The following is a 12279-nucleotide window of genomic DNA, read 5'->3' as shown; positions in this document are numbered from 1 at the left end:
AAATCAAGCTATTTTGGTGTCAGGGATTTTTGTGCCCAGGATGCAAAAATTTTTTTCACCCAAATGTAAAAACGGACACCAGAACGATATTCGGGGTTGAATTTCATGGTGAAAAATGGTGCTTTTTCTAGTTTTTAAAAATCAAGCTATTTTGGTGTCCTGGGAAGGAAATTCCTGATGCCGGGGTCAGGGATTTTTGTGACCAGGAGGCAAATTTTTTTTTGACCCAAGTGTAAAAACGGACACCAGAACGAGATTCGGGGTTGAATTTCATGGTGAAAAATGGTGCTTTTTCTAGTTTTTCAAAATCAAGCTATTTTGGTGTCCTGGGAAGGAAATTCCTGCTGCCAGGGTCAGGGATTTTTGTGCCCTGGAGGCAATTATTTTTTTTTGACCCAAATGTAAAAACGGACACCAGAACGAGATTCGGGTTTAAATTTCATGGTGAAAAATGGTGCTTTTTCTAGTTTTTCAAAATCAAGCTATTTTGGTGTCCTGGGATGGAAATTCCTGGTGCCCGGGTCAAGGATTTTTGTGCCTAGGAGGCAATTTTTTTTGACCCAAATGTAAAAATGGACACCAGAACGAGATTCGGGGTTGAATTTCATGGTGAAAAATGGTGCTTTTTCTTGTTTTTAAAAATCAAGCTATTTTGGTGTCCTGGGAAGGAAATTCCTCATGCCGGGGTCAGGGATTTTTGTGCCCAGGAGGCAAATTTTTTTTTGACCCAAGTGTAAAAACGGACACCAGAACGAGATTCGGGGTTGAATTTCATGGTGAAAAATGGTGCTTTTTCTAGTTTTTCAAAATCAAGCTATTTTGGTGTCCTGGGAAGGAAATTCCTGCTGCCGGGGTCAGGGATTTTTGTGCCTAGGAGGCAATTATTTCTTTTTGACCCAAATGTAAAAACGGACACCAGAATGAGATTCGGGGTTGAATTTCATGGTGAAAAATGGTGCTTTTTCTAGTTTTTAAAAATCAAGCTATTTTGGTGTCCTGGGAAGGAAATTCCTGATGCCGGGGTCAGGGATTTTTGTGCCCAGGAGGCAAAATTTTTTTTGACCCAAATGTAAAAACGGACACCAGAACGAGATTCGGGGTTGAATTTCATGGTGAAAAATGGTGCTTTTTCTAGTTTTTAAAAATCAAGCTATTTTGGTGTCCTGGGAAGGAAATTCCTGATGCCGGGGTCAGGGATTTTTGTGCCCAGGAGGCAAATTTTTTTTTGACCCAAATGTAAAAACGGACACCAGAATGAGATTCGGGGTTGAATTTCATGGTGAAAAATGGTGCTTTTTCTAGTTTTTAAAAATCAAGCTATTTTGGTGTCCTGGGAAGGAAATTCCTGCTGCCGGGGTCAGGGATTTTTGTGCCTAGGAGGCAATTTTTTTTGACCCAAATGTAAAAATGGACACCAGAACGAGATTCGGGGTTGAATTTCATGGTGAAAAATGGTGCTTTTTCTAGTTTTTAAAAATCAAGCTATTTTGGTGTCCTGGGAAGGAAATTCCTGATGCCGGGGTCAGGGATTTTTGTGCCCAGGAGGCAAATTTTTTTTTGACCCAAATGTAAATACGGACACCAGAACGAGATTCGGGGTTGAATTTCATGGTGAAAAATGGTGCTTTTTCTAGTTTTTAAAAATCAAGCTATTTTGGTGTCCTGGGAAGGAAATTCCTGATGCCGGGCGGGGTCAGGGATTTTTGTGCCCAGGAGGCAAATTTTTTTTTGACCCAAATGTAAAAATGGACAGCAGAATGAGATTCGGGGTTGAATTTCATGGTGAAAAATGGTGCTTTTTCTAGTTTTTAAAAATCAAGCTATTTTGGTGTCCTGGGAAGGAAATTCCTGTTGCCGGGGTCAGGGATTTTTGTGCCCAGGAGGCAAATTTTTTTTTGACCCAAATGTAAAAATGGACAGCAGAATGAGATTCGGGGTTGAATTTCATGGTGAAAAATGGTGCTTTTTCTAGTTTTTAAAAATCAAGCTATTTTGGTGTCCTGGGAAGGAAATTCCTGTTGCCGGGGTCAGGGATTTTTGTGCCCTGGAGGCAAATTTTTTTTTTGACCCAAATTTTAAAACAGACACCAGAATGAGATTCGGGGTTGAATTTCATGGTGAAAACTGGTGCTTTTTCTAGTTTTTAAAAATCAAGCTATTTTGGTGTCCTGGGAAGGAAATTCCTGATGCCGGGGGGGTCAGGGATTTTTGTGCCCAGGAGGCAAAAAATTTTTTTGACCCAAATGTAAAAACGGACACCAGAATGAGATTCGGGGTTGAATTTCATTGTGAAAACTGGTGCTTTTTCTAGTTTTTAAAAATCAAGCTATTTTGGTGACCTGGGAAGGAAATTCCTGATGCCGGGGTCAGGGATTTTTGTGCCAAGGAGGCAAATTTTTTTTTCACCCAAATTTTAAAACGAACACCAGAATGAGATTCGGGGTTGAATTTCATGGTGAAAACTGGTGCTTTTTCTAGTTTTTAAAAATCAAGCTATTTTGGTGTCCTGGGAAGGAAATTCCTGATGCCGGGGGGGTCAGGGATTTTTGTGCCCAGGAGGCAAAAAAATTTTTTGACCCAAATGTAAAAACGGACACCAGAATGAGATTCGGGGTTGAATTTCATTGTGAAAACTGGTGCTTTTTCTAGTTTTTAAAAATCAAGCTATTTTGGTGACCTGGGAAGGAAATTCCTGATGCCGGGGTCAGGGATTTTTGTGCCCAGGAGGCAAAAAATTTTTTTGACCGAAATGTAAAAACGGACACCAGAACGAGATTCGGGGTTGAATTTCATGGTGAAAAATGGTGCTTTTTCTAGTTTTTAAAAATCAAGCTATTTTGGTGTCCTGGGAAGGAAATTCCTGATGCCGGGGTCAGGGATTTTTGTGCCAAGGAGGCAAAATTTTTTTTCACCCAAATTTTAAAACGAACACCAGAATGAGATTCGGGGTTGAATTTCATGGTGAAAACTGGTGCTTTTTCTAGTTTTTAAAAATCAAGCTATTTTGGTGTCCTGGGAAGGAAATTCCTGCTGCCGGGGTCAGGGATTTTTGTGCCCAGGAGGCAATTATTTTTTTTTTTGACCCAAATGTAAAAACGGACACCAGAATGAGATTCGGGGTTGAATTTCATGGTGAAAACTGGTGCTTTTTCTAGTTTTTAAAAATCAAGCTATTTTGGTGTCCTGGGAAGGAAATTCCTGATGCCGGGGTCAGGGATTTTTGTGCCCAGGAGGCAAAAAATTTTTTTGACCAAAATGTAAAAACAGACACCAGAACGAGATTCGGGGTTGAATTTCATGGTGAAAAATGGTGCTTTTTCTAGTTTTTAAAAATCAAGCTATTTTGGTGTCCTGGGAAGGAAATTCCTGATGCCGGGGTCAGGGATTTTTGTGCCAAGGAGGCAAATTTTTTTTTCACCCAAATTTTAAAACCAACACCATAATGAGATTTGGGGTTGAATTTCATGGGGAAAAATGGTGCTTTTTCTAGTTTTTAAAAATCAAGCTATTTTGGTGTCCTGGGAAGGAAATTCCTGATGCCGGGGGGTCAGGGATTTTTGTGCCCAGGAGGCAAATTTTTTTTTTGACCCAAATTTAAAAACGGACACCAGAATGAGATTCGGGGTCTAATTTCATGGTGAAAAATGGTGCTTTTTCTAGTTTTTAAAAATCAAGCTATTTTGGTGTCCTGGAAAGGAAATTCCTGATGCCGGGGTCAGGGATTTTTGTGCCCAGGAGGCAAAAAATTTTTTTGACCGAAATGTAAAAACAGACACCAGAACGAGATTCGGGGTTGAATTTCATGGTGAAAAATGGTGCTTTTTCTAGTTTTTAAAAATCAAGCTATTTTGGTGTCCTGGGAAGGAAATTCCTGGTGCCGGGGTCAGGGATTTTTGTGCCCAGGAGGCAAAAAAAATTATTCACCCAAATGTAACAACGGACACCAGAACGAGATTCGGGGTTAAATTTCATGGTGAAAAATGGTGCTTTTTCTAGTTTTTAAAAATCAAGGTATTTTGGTGTCCTGGGAAGGAAATTCCTGCTGCCGGGGTCAGGGATTTTTGTGCCCAGGAGGCAAATTTTTTTTTTGACCCAAATTTTAAAACGGACACCAGAATGAGATTCGGGGTTGAATTTCATGGTGAAAACTGGTGCTTTTTCTAGTTTTTAAAAATCAAGCTATTTTGGTGTCCTGGGAAGGAAATTCCTGATGCCGGGGGGGTCAGGGATTTTTGTGCCCAGGAGGCAAAAAATTTTTTTGACCCAAATGTAAAAATGGACACCAGAATGATATTCGGGGTTGAATTTTATGGTGAAAACTGGTGCTTTTTCTAGTTTTTAAAAATCAAGCTATTTTGGTGTCCTGGGAAGGAAATTCCTGATGCCGGGCGGGGTCAGGGATTTTTGTGCCCAGGAGGCAAAAAAATTTTTTGACCGAAATGTAAATACAGACACCAGAACGAGATTCGGGGTTGAATTTCATGGTGAAAAATGGTGCTTTTTCTAGTTTTTAAAAATCAAGCTATTTTGGTGTCCTGGGAAGGAAATTCCTGCTGCCGGGGTCAGGGATTTTTGTGCCCAGGAGGCAAATTTTTTTTGACCCAAATTTAAAAACGGACACCAGAATGAGATTCGGGGTTGAATTTCATGGTGAAAAATGGTGCTTTTTCTAGTTTTTAAAAATCAAGCTATTTTGGTGTCCTGGGAAGGAAATTCCTGATGCCGGGCGGGGTCAGGGATTTTTGTGCCCAGGAGGCAATTTTTTTTTTGACCCAAATGTAAAAATGGACACCAAAATGAGATTCGGGGTTGAATTTCATGGTGAAATATGGTGCTTATTCTAGTTTTTAAAAATCAAGCTATTTTGGTGTCCTGGGAGGGAAATTCCAGATGCCGGGGTCAGGGATTTTTGTGCCCAGGAGGCAATTTTTTTTTTGACCCAAATTTTAAAACGGACACCAGAATGAGATTCGGGGTTTAATTTCATGGTGAAAAATGGTGCTTTTTCTAGTTTTTAAAAATCAAGCTATTTTGGTGTCCTGGGAAGGAAATTCCTGATGCCGGGGGGGTCAGGGATTTTTGTGCCCAGGAGGCAAAAATTTTTTTTGACCCAAATGTAAAAACGGACACCAGAACGAGATTCGGGGTTCAATGTCATGGTGAAAACTGGTGCTTTTTCTAGTTTTTAAAAATCAAGCTATTTTGGTGTCCTGGGAAGGAAATTCCTGCTGCCGGGGTCAGGGATTTTTGTGCCCAGGAGGCAATTATTTTTTTTGACACAAATGTATAAACGGACACCAGAACGAGATTCGGGTTTGAATTTCATGGTGAAAAATGGTGCTTTTTCTAGTTTTTAAAAATCAAGCTATTTTGGTGTCCTGGGAAGGAAATTCCTGATGCCGGGGTCAGGGATTTTTGTGCCCAGGAGGCAAAAATTTTTTTTGACCGAAATGTAAAAACAGACACCAGAACGAGATTCGGGGTTGAATTTCATGGTGAAAAATGGTGCTTTTTCTAGTTTTTAAAAATCAAGCTATTTTGGTGTCCTGGGAAGGAAATTCCTGATGCCGGGGTCAGGGATTTTTGTGCCCAGGAGGCAAAAAAAAATTATTCACCCAAATGTAAAAACGGACACCAGAACGAGATTCGGGGTTAAATTTCATGGTGAAAAATGGTGCTTTTTCTAGTTTTTAAAAATCAAAGTATTTTGATGTCCTGGGAAGGAAATTCCTGCTGCTGGGGTCAGCGATTTTTGTGCCCAGGAGGCAAATTTTTTTTTGACCCAAATGTAAAAACGGACACCAGAACGAGATTCGGGGTTGAATTTCATGGTGAAAAATGGTGCTTATTCTAGTTTTTAAAAATCAAGCTATTTTGGTGTCCTGGGAGGGAAATTCCAGATGCCGGGGTCAGGGATTTTTGTGCCCAGGAGGCAAATTTTTTTTTGACCCAAATGTAAAAACGGACACCAGATTGAGATTCGGGGTTGAATTTCATGGTGAAAAATGGTGCTTTTTCTAGTTTTTAAAAATCAAGCTATTTTGGTGTCCTGGGAAGGAAATTCCTGTTGCCGGGGTCAGGGATTTTTGTGCCCAGGAGGCAAATTTTTTTTTTGACCCAAATTTTAAAACGGACACCAGAATGAGATTCGGGGTTGAATTTCATGGTGAAAAATGGTGCTTTTTCTAGTTTTTAAAAATCAAGCTATTTTGGTGTCCTGGGAAGGAAATTCCTGATGCCGGGGGGGTGAGGGATTTTTATGCCCAGGAGGCAAAAAAATTTTTTGACCCAAATGTAAAAACGGACACCAGAATGAGATTCGGGGTTGAATTTCATGGTGAAAACTGGTGCTTTTTCTAGTTTTTAAAAATCAAGCTATTTTGGTGTCCTGGGAAGGAAATTCCTGCTGCCGGGGTCAGGGATTTTTGTGCCCAGGAGGCATTTTTTTTTTGACACAAATGTATAAACGGACACCAGAACGAGATTCGGGGTTGAATTTCATGGTGAAAAATGGTGCTTTTTCTAGTTTTTAAAAATCAAGCTATTTTGGTGTCCTGGAAAGGAAATTCCTGATGCCGGGGTCAGGGATTTTTGTGCCCAGGAGGCAAAAAATTTTTTTGACCGAAATGTAAAAACAGACACCAGAACGAGATTCGGGGTTGAATTTCATGGTGAAAAATGGTGCTTTTTCTAGTTTTTAAAAATCAAGCTATTTTGGTGTCCTGGGAAGGAAATTCCTGCTGCCGGGGTAAGAGATTTTTTTGCCCAGGAGGGAAATTTTTTTTTGACCCAAATGTAAAAACGGACACCAGAACGTGATTCGGGGTTGAATTTCATGGTGAAAAATGGTGCTTTTTCTAGTTTTTAAAAATCAAGCTATTTTGGTGTCCTGGGAAGGAAATTCCTGCTGCCGGGGTCAGGGATTTTTGTGCCCAGGAGGCAATTATTATTTTTTTTTACCCAAATGTAAAAACGGACACCAGATTGAGATTCGGAGTTGAATTTCATGGTGAAAAATGGTGCTTTTTCTAGTTTTTAAAAATCAAGCTATTTTGGTGTCCTGGAAAAAAAATTCCTGATGCCGGGGTCAGGGATTTTTGTGCCCAGGAGGCAAAAAAAATTTATTCACCCAAATGTAAAAACGGACACCAGAACGAGATTCGGGGTTAAATTTCATGGTGAAAAATGGTGCTTTTTCTAGTTTTTAAAAATCAAGGTATTTTGGTGTCCTGGGAAGGAAATTCCTGCTGCCGGGGTCAGGGATTTTTGTGCCAAGGAGGCAAATTTTTTTTTGACCCAAATGTAAAAACGGACACCAGAACGAGATTCGGGGTTGAATTTCATGGTGAAAAATGGTGCTTATTCTAGTTTTTAAAAATCAAGCTATTTTGGTGTCCTGGGAGGGAAATTCCTGATGCCGGGGTCAGGGATTTTTGTGCCCAGGAGGCAAATTTTTTTTGACCCAAATGTAAAAACGGACACCAGATTGAGATTCGGGGTTGAATTTCATGGTGAAAAATGGTGCTTTTTCTAGTTTTTAAAAATCAAGCTATTTTGGTGTCCTGGGAAGGAAATTCCTGATGCCGGGGTCAGGGATTTTTGTGCCCAGGAGGCAAATTTTTTTTTGACCCAAATGTAAAAACGGACACCAGAATGAGATTCGGGGTTGAATTTCATGGTGAAAAATGGTGCTTTTTCTAGTTTTTAAAAATCAAGCTATTTTGGTGTCCTGGGAAGGAAATTCCTGATGCCGGGGTCAGGGATTTTTGTGCCCAGGAGGCAAATTTTTTTTTGACCCAAATGTAAAAACGGACACCAGAACGAGATTGGGGGTTGAATTTCATGGTGAAAAATGGTGCTTTTTCTAGTTTTTAAAAGTCAAGCTATTTTGGTGTCCTGGGAAGGAAATTCCTGATGCCGGGGTCAGGGATTTTTGTGCCCAGGAGGCAAATTTTTTTTTGACCCAAATGTAAAAACGGACACCAGAATGAGATTCGGGGTTGAATTTCATGGTGAAAAATGGTGCTTTTTCTAGTTTTTAAAAATCAAGCTATTTTGGTGTCCTGGGAAGGAAATTCCTGATGCCGGGGTCAGGGATTTTTGTGCCCAGGTGGCAATTTTTTTTTTGACCCAAATGTAAAAACGGACACCAGAACGAGATTCGGGGTTGAATTTCATGGTGAAAAATGGTGCTTTTTCTAGTTTTTCAAAATCAAGCTATTTTGGTGTCCTGGGAAGGAAATTCCTGCTGCCGGGGTCAGGGATTTTTGTGCCTAGGAGGCAATTATTTTTTTTGACCCAAATGTAAAAACGGACACCAGAACGAGATTCGGGGTTGAATTTCATGGTGAAAAATGGTGCTTTTTCTAGTTTTTAAAAATCAAGCTATTTTGGTGTCCTGGGAAGGAAATTCCTGATGCCGGGGTCAGGGATTTTTGTGCCTAGGAGGCAATTATTTTTTTTTGACCCAAATGTAAAAACGGACACCAGAACGAGATTCGGGGTTGAATTTCATGGTGAAAAATGGTGCTTTTTCTAGTTTTTAAAAATCAAGCTATTTTGGTGTCCTGGGAAGGAAATTCCTGATGCCGGGGTCAGGGATTTTTGTGCCCAGGAGGCAAATTTTTTTTTGACCCAAATGTAAAAACGGACACCAGAATGAGATTCGGGGTTGAATTTCATGGTGAAAAATGGTGCTTTTTCTAGTTTTTAAAAATCAAGCTATTTTGGTGTCCTGGGAAGGAAATTCCTGATGCCGGGGTCAGGGATTTTTGTGCCCAGGAGGCAAAATTTTTTTTGACCCAAATGTAAAAACGGACACCAGAACGAGATTGGGGGTTGAATTTCATGGTGAAAAATGGTGCTTTTTCTAGTTTTTAAAAGTCAAGCTATTTTGGTGTCCTGGGAAGGAAATTCCTGATGCCGGGGTCAGGGATTTTTGTGCCCAGGAGGCAAATTTTTTTTTGACCCAAATGTAAAAACGGACACCAGAATGAGATTCGGGGTTGAATTTCATGGTGAAAAATGGTGCTTTTTCTAGTTTTTAAAAATCAAGCTATTTTGGTGTCCTGGGAAGGAAATTCCTGATGCCGGGGTCAGGGATTTTTGTGCCCAGGTGGCAATTTTTTTTTTGACCCAAATGTAAAAACGGACACCAGAACGAGATTCGGGGTTGAATTTCATGGTGAAAAATGGTGCTTTTTCTAGTTTTTCAAAATCAAGCTATTTTGGTGTCCTGGGAAGGAAATTCCTGCTGCCGGGGTCAGGGATTTTTGTGCCTAGGAGGCAATTATTTTTTTTGACCCAAATGTAAAAACGGACACCAGAACGAGATTCGGGGTTGAATTTCATGGTGAAAAATGGTGCTTTTTCTAGTTTTTAAAAATCAAGCTATTTTGGTGTCCTGGGAAGGAAATTCCTGATGCCGGGGTCAGGGATTTTTGTGCCTAGGAGGCAATTATTTTTTTTTGACCCAAATGTAAAAACGGACACCAGAACGAGATTCGGGGTTGAATTTCATGGTGAAAAATGGTGCTTTTTCTAGTTTTTAAAAATCAAGCTATTTTGGTGTCCTGGGAAGGAAATTCCTGATGCCGGGGTCAGGGATTTTTGTGCCCAGGAGGCAAATTTTTTTTTGACCCAAATGTAAAAACGGACACCAGAATGAGATTCGGGGTTGAATTTCATGGTGAAAAATGGTGCTTTTTCTAGTTTTTAAAAATCAAGCTATTTTGGTGTCCTGGGAAGGAAATTCCTGATGCCGGGGTCAGGGATTTTTGTGCCCAGGAGGCAAAATTTTTTTTGACCCAAATGTAAAAACGGACACCAGAACGAGATTCGGGGTTGAATTTCATGGTGAAAAATGGTGCTTTTTCTAGTTTTTAAAAATCAAGCTATTTTGGTGTCAGGGATTTTTGTGCCCAGGATGCAAAAATTTTTTTCACCCAAATGTAAAAACGGACACCAGAACGAGATTCGGGGTTGAATTTCATGGTGAAAAATGGTGCTTTTTCTAGTTTTTAAAAATCAAGCTATTTTGGTGTCCTGGGAAGGAAATTCCTGATGCCGGGGTCAGGGATTTTTGTGACCAGGAGGCAAATTTTTTTTTGACCCAAGTGTAAAAACGGACACCAGAACGAGATTCGGGGTTGAATTTCATGGTGAAAAATGGTGCTTTTTCTAGTTTTTAAAAATCAAGCTATTTTGGTGTCCTGGGAAGGAAATTCCTGCTGCCAGGGTCAGGGATTTTTGTGCCCTGGAGGCAATTATTTTTTTTTGACCCAAATGTAAAAACGGACACCAGAACGAGATTCGGGTTTAAATTTCATGGTGAAAAATGGTGCTTTTTCTAGTTTTTCAAAATCAAGCTATTTTGGTGTCCTGGGATGGAAATTCCTGGTGCCCGGGTCAAGGATTTTTGTGCCTAGGAGGCAATTTTTTTTGACCCAAATGTAAAAATGGACACCAGAACGAGATTCGGGGTTGAATTTCATGGTGAAAAATGGTGCTTTTTCTTGTTTTTAAAAATCAAGCTATTTTGGTGTCCTGGGAAGGAAATTCCTGATGCCGGGGTCAGGGATTTTTGTGCCCAGGAGGCAAATTTTTTTTTGACCCAAGTGTAAAAACGGACACCAGAACGAGATTCGGGGTTGAATTTCATGGTGAAAAATGGTGCTTTTTCTAGTTTTTCAAAATCAAGCTATTTTGGTGTCCTGGGAAGGAAATTCCTGCTGCCGGGGTCAGGGATTTTTGTGCCTAGGAGGCAATTATTTCTTTTTGACCCAAATGTAAAAACGGACACCAGAATGAGATTTGGGGTTGAATTTCATGGTGAAAAATGGTGCTTTTTCTAGTTTTTAAAAATCAAGCTATTTTGGTGTCCTGGGAAGGAAATTCCTGATGCCGGGGTCAGGGATTTTTGTGCCCAGGAGGCAAAAATTTTTTTGACCCAAATGTAAAAACGGACACCAGAACGAGATTCGGGGTTGAATTTCATGGTGAAAAATGGTGCTTTTTCTAGTTTTTAAAAATCAAGCTATTTTGGTGTCCTGGGAAGGAAATTCCTGATGCCGGGGTCAGGGATTTTTGTGCCTAGGAGGCAATTTTTTTTGACCCAAATGTAAAAATGGACACCAGAACGAGATTCGGGGTTGAATTTCATGGTGAAAAATGGTGCTTTTTCTAGTTTTTAAAAATCAAGCTATTTTGGTGTCCTGGGAAGGAAATTCCTGATGCCGGGGTCAGGGATTTTTGTGCCCAGGAGGCAAATTTTTTTTTGACCCAAATGTAAATACGGACACCAGAACGAGATTCGGGGTTGAATTTCATGGTGAAAAATGGTGCTTTTTCTAGTTTTTAAAAATCAAGCTATTTTGGTGTCCTGGGAAGGAAATTCCTGATGCCGGGGTCAGGGATTTTTGTGCCCAGGAGGCAAAATTTTTTTTCACCAAAATGTAAAAACGGACACCAGAACGAGATTCGGGATTGAATTTCATGGTGAAAAATGGTGCTTTTTCTAGTTTTTAAAAATCAAACTATTTTGGTGTCCTGGGAAGGAAATTCCTGATGCCGGGGTCAGGGATTTTTGTGCCCAGGAGGCAAATTTTTTTTTGACCCAAGTGTAAAAACGGACACCAGAACGAGATTCGGGGTTGAATTTCATGGTGAAAAATGGTGCTTTTTCTAGTTTTTAAAAATCAAGCTATTTTGGTGTCCTGGGAAGGAAATTCCTGCTGCCGGGGTCAGGGATTTTTGTGCCCTGGAGGCAATTATTTTTTTTTGACCCAAATGTAAAAACGGACACCAGAACGAGATTCGGGGTTGAATTTCATGGTGAAAAATGGTGCTTTTTCTAGTTTTTAAAAATCAAGCTATTTTGGTGTCCTGGGAAGGAAATTCCTGATGCCGGGGTCAGGGATTTTTGTGCCCAGGAGGCAAATTTTTTTTTGACCCAAATGTAAAAACGGACACCAGAATGAGATTCGGGGTTGAATTTCATGGTGAAAAATGGTGCTTTTTCTAGTTTTTAAAAATCAAGCTATTTTGGTGTCCTGGGAAGGAAATTCCTGCTGCCGGGGTCAGGGATTTTTGTGCCTAGGAGGCAATTTTTTTTGACCCAAATGTAAAAATGGACACCAGAACGAGATTCGGGGTTGAATTTCATGGTGAAAAATGGTGCTTTTTCTAGTTTTTAAAAATCAAGCTATTTTGGTGTCCTGGGAAGGAAATTCCTGATGCCGGGGTCAGGGATTTTTGTGCCCAGGAGGCAAATTTTTTTTT

The sequence above is a fragment of the Vipera berus genome (genome assembly GCF_964194415.1).
Source record: "Vipera berus genome assembly, chromosome: 5".
NCBI lineage: Eukaryota > Metazoa > Chordata > Lepidosauria > Squamata > Viperidae > Vipera > Vipera berus.
The sequence above is the reverse complement of the archived record's forward strand: the minus strand, read 5'-3'. Positions refer to the sequence as shown.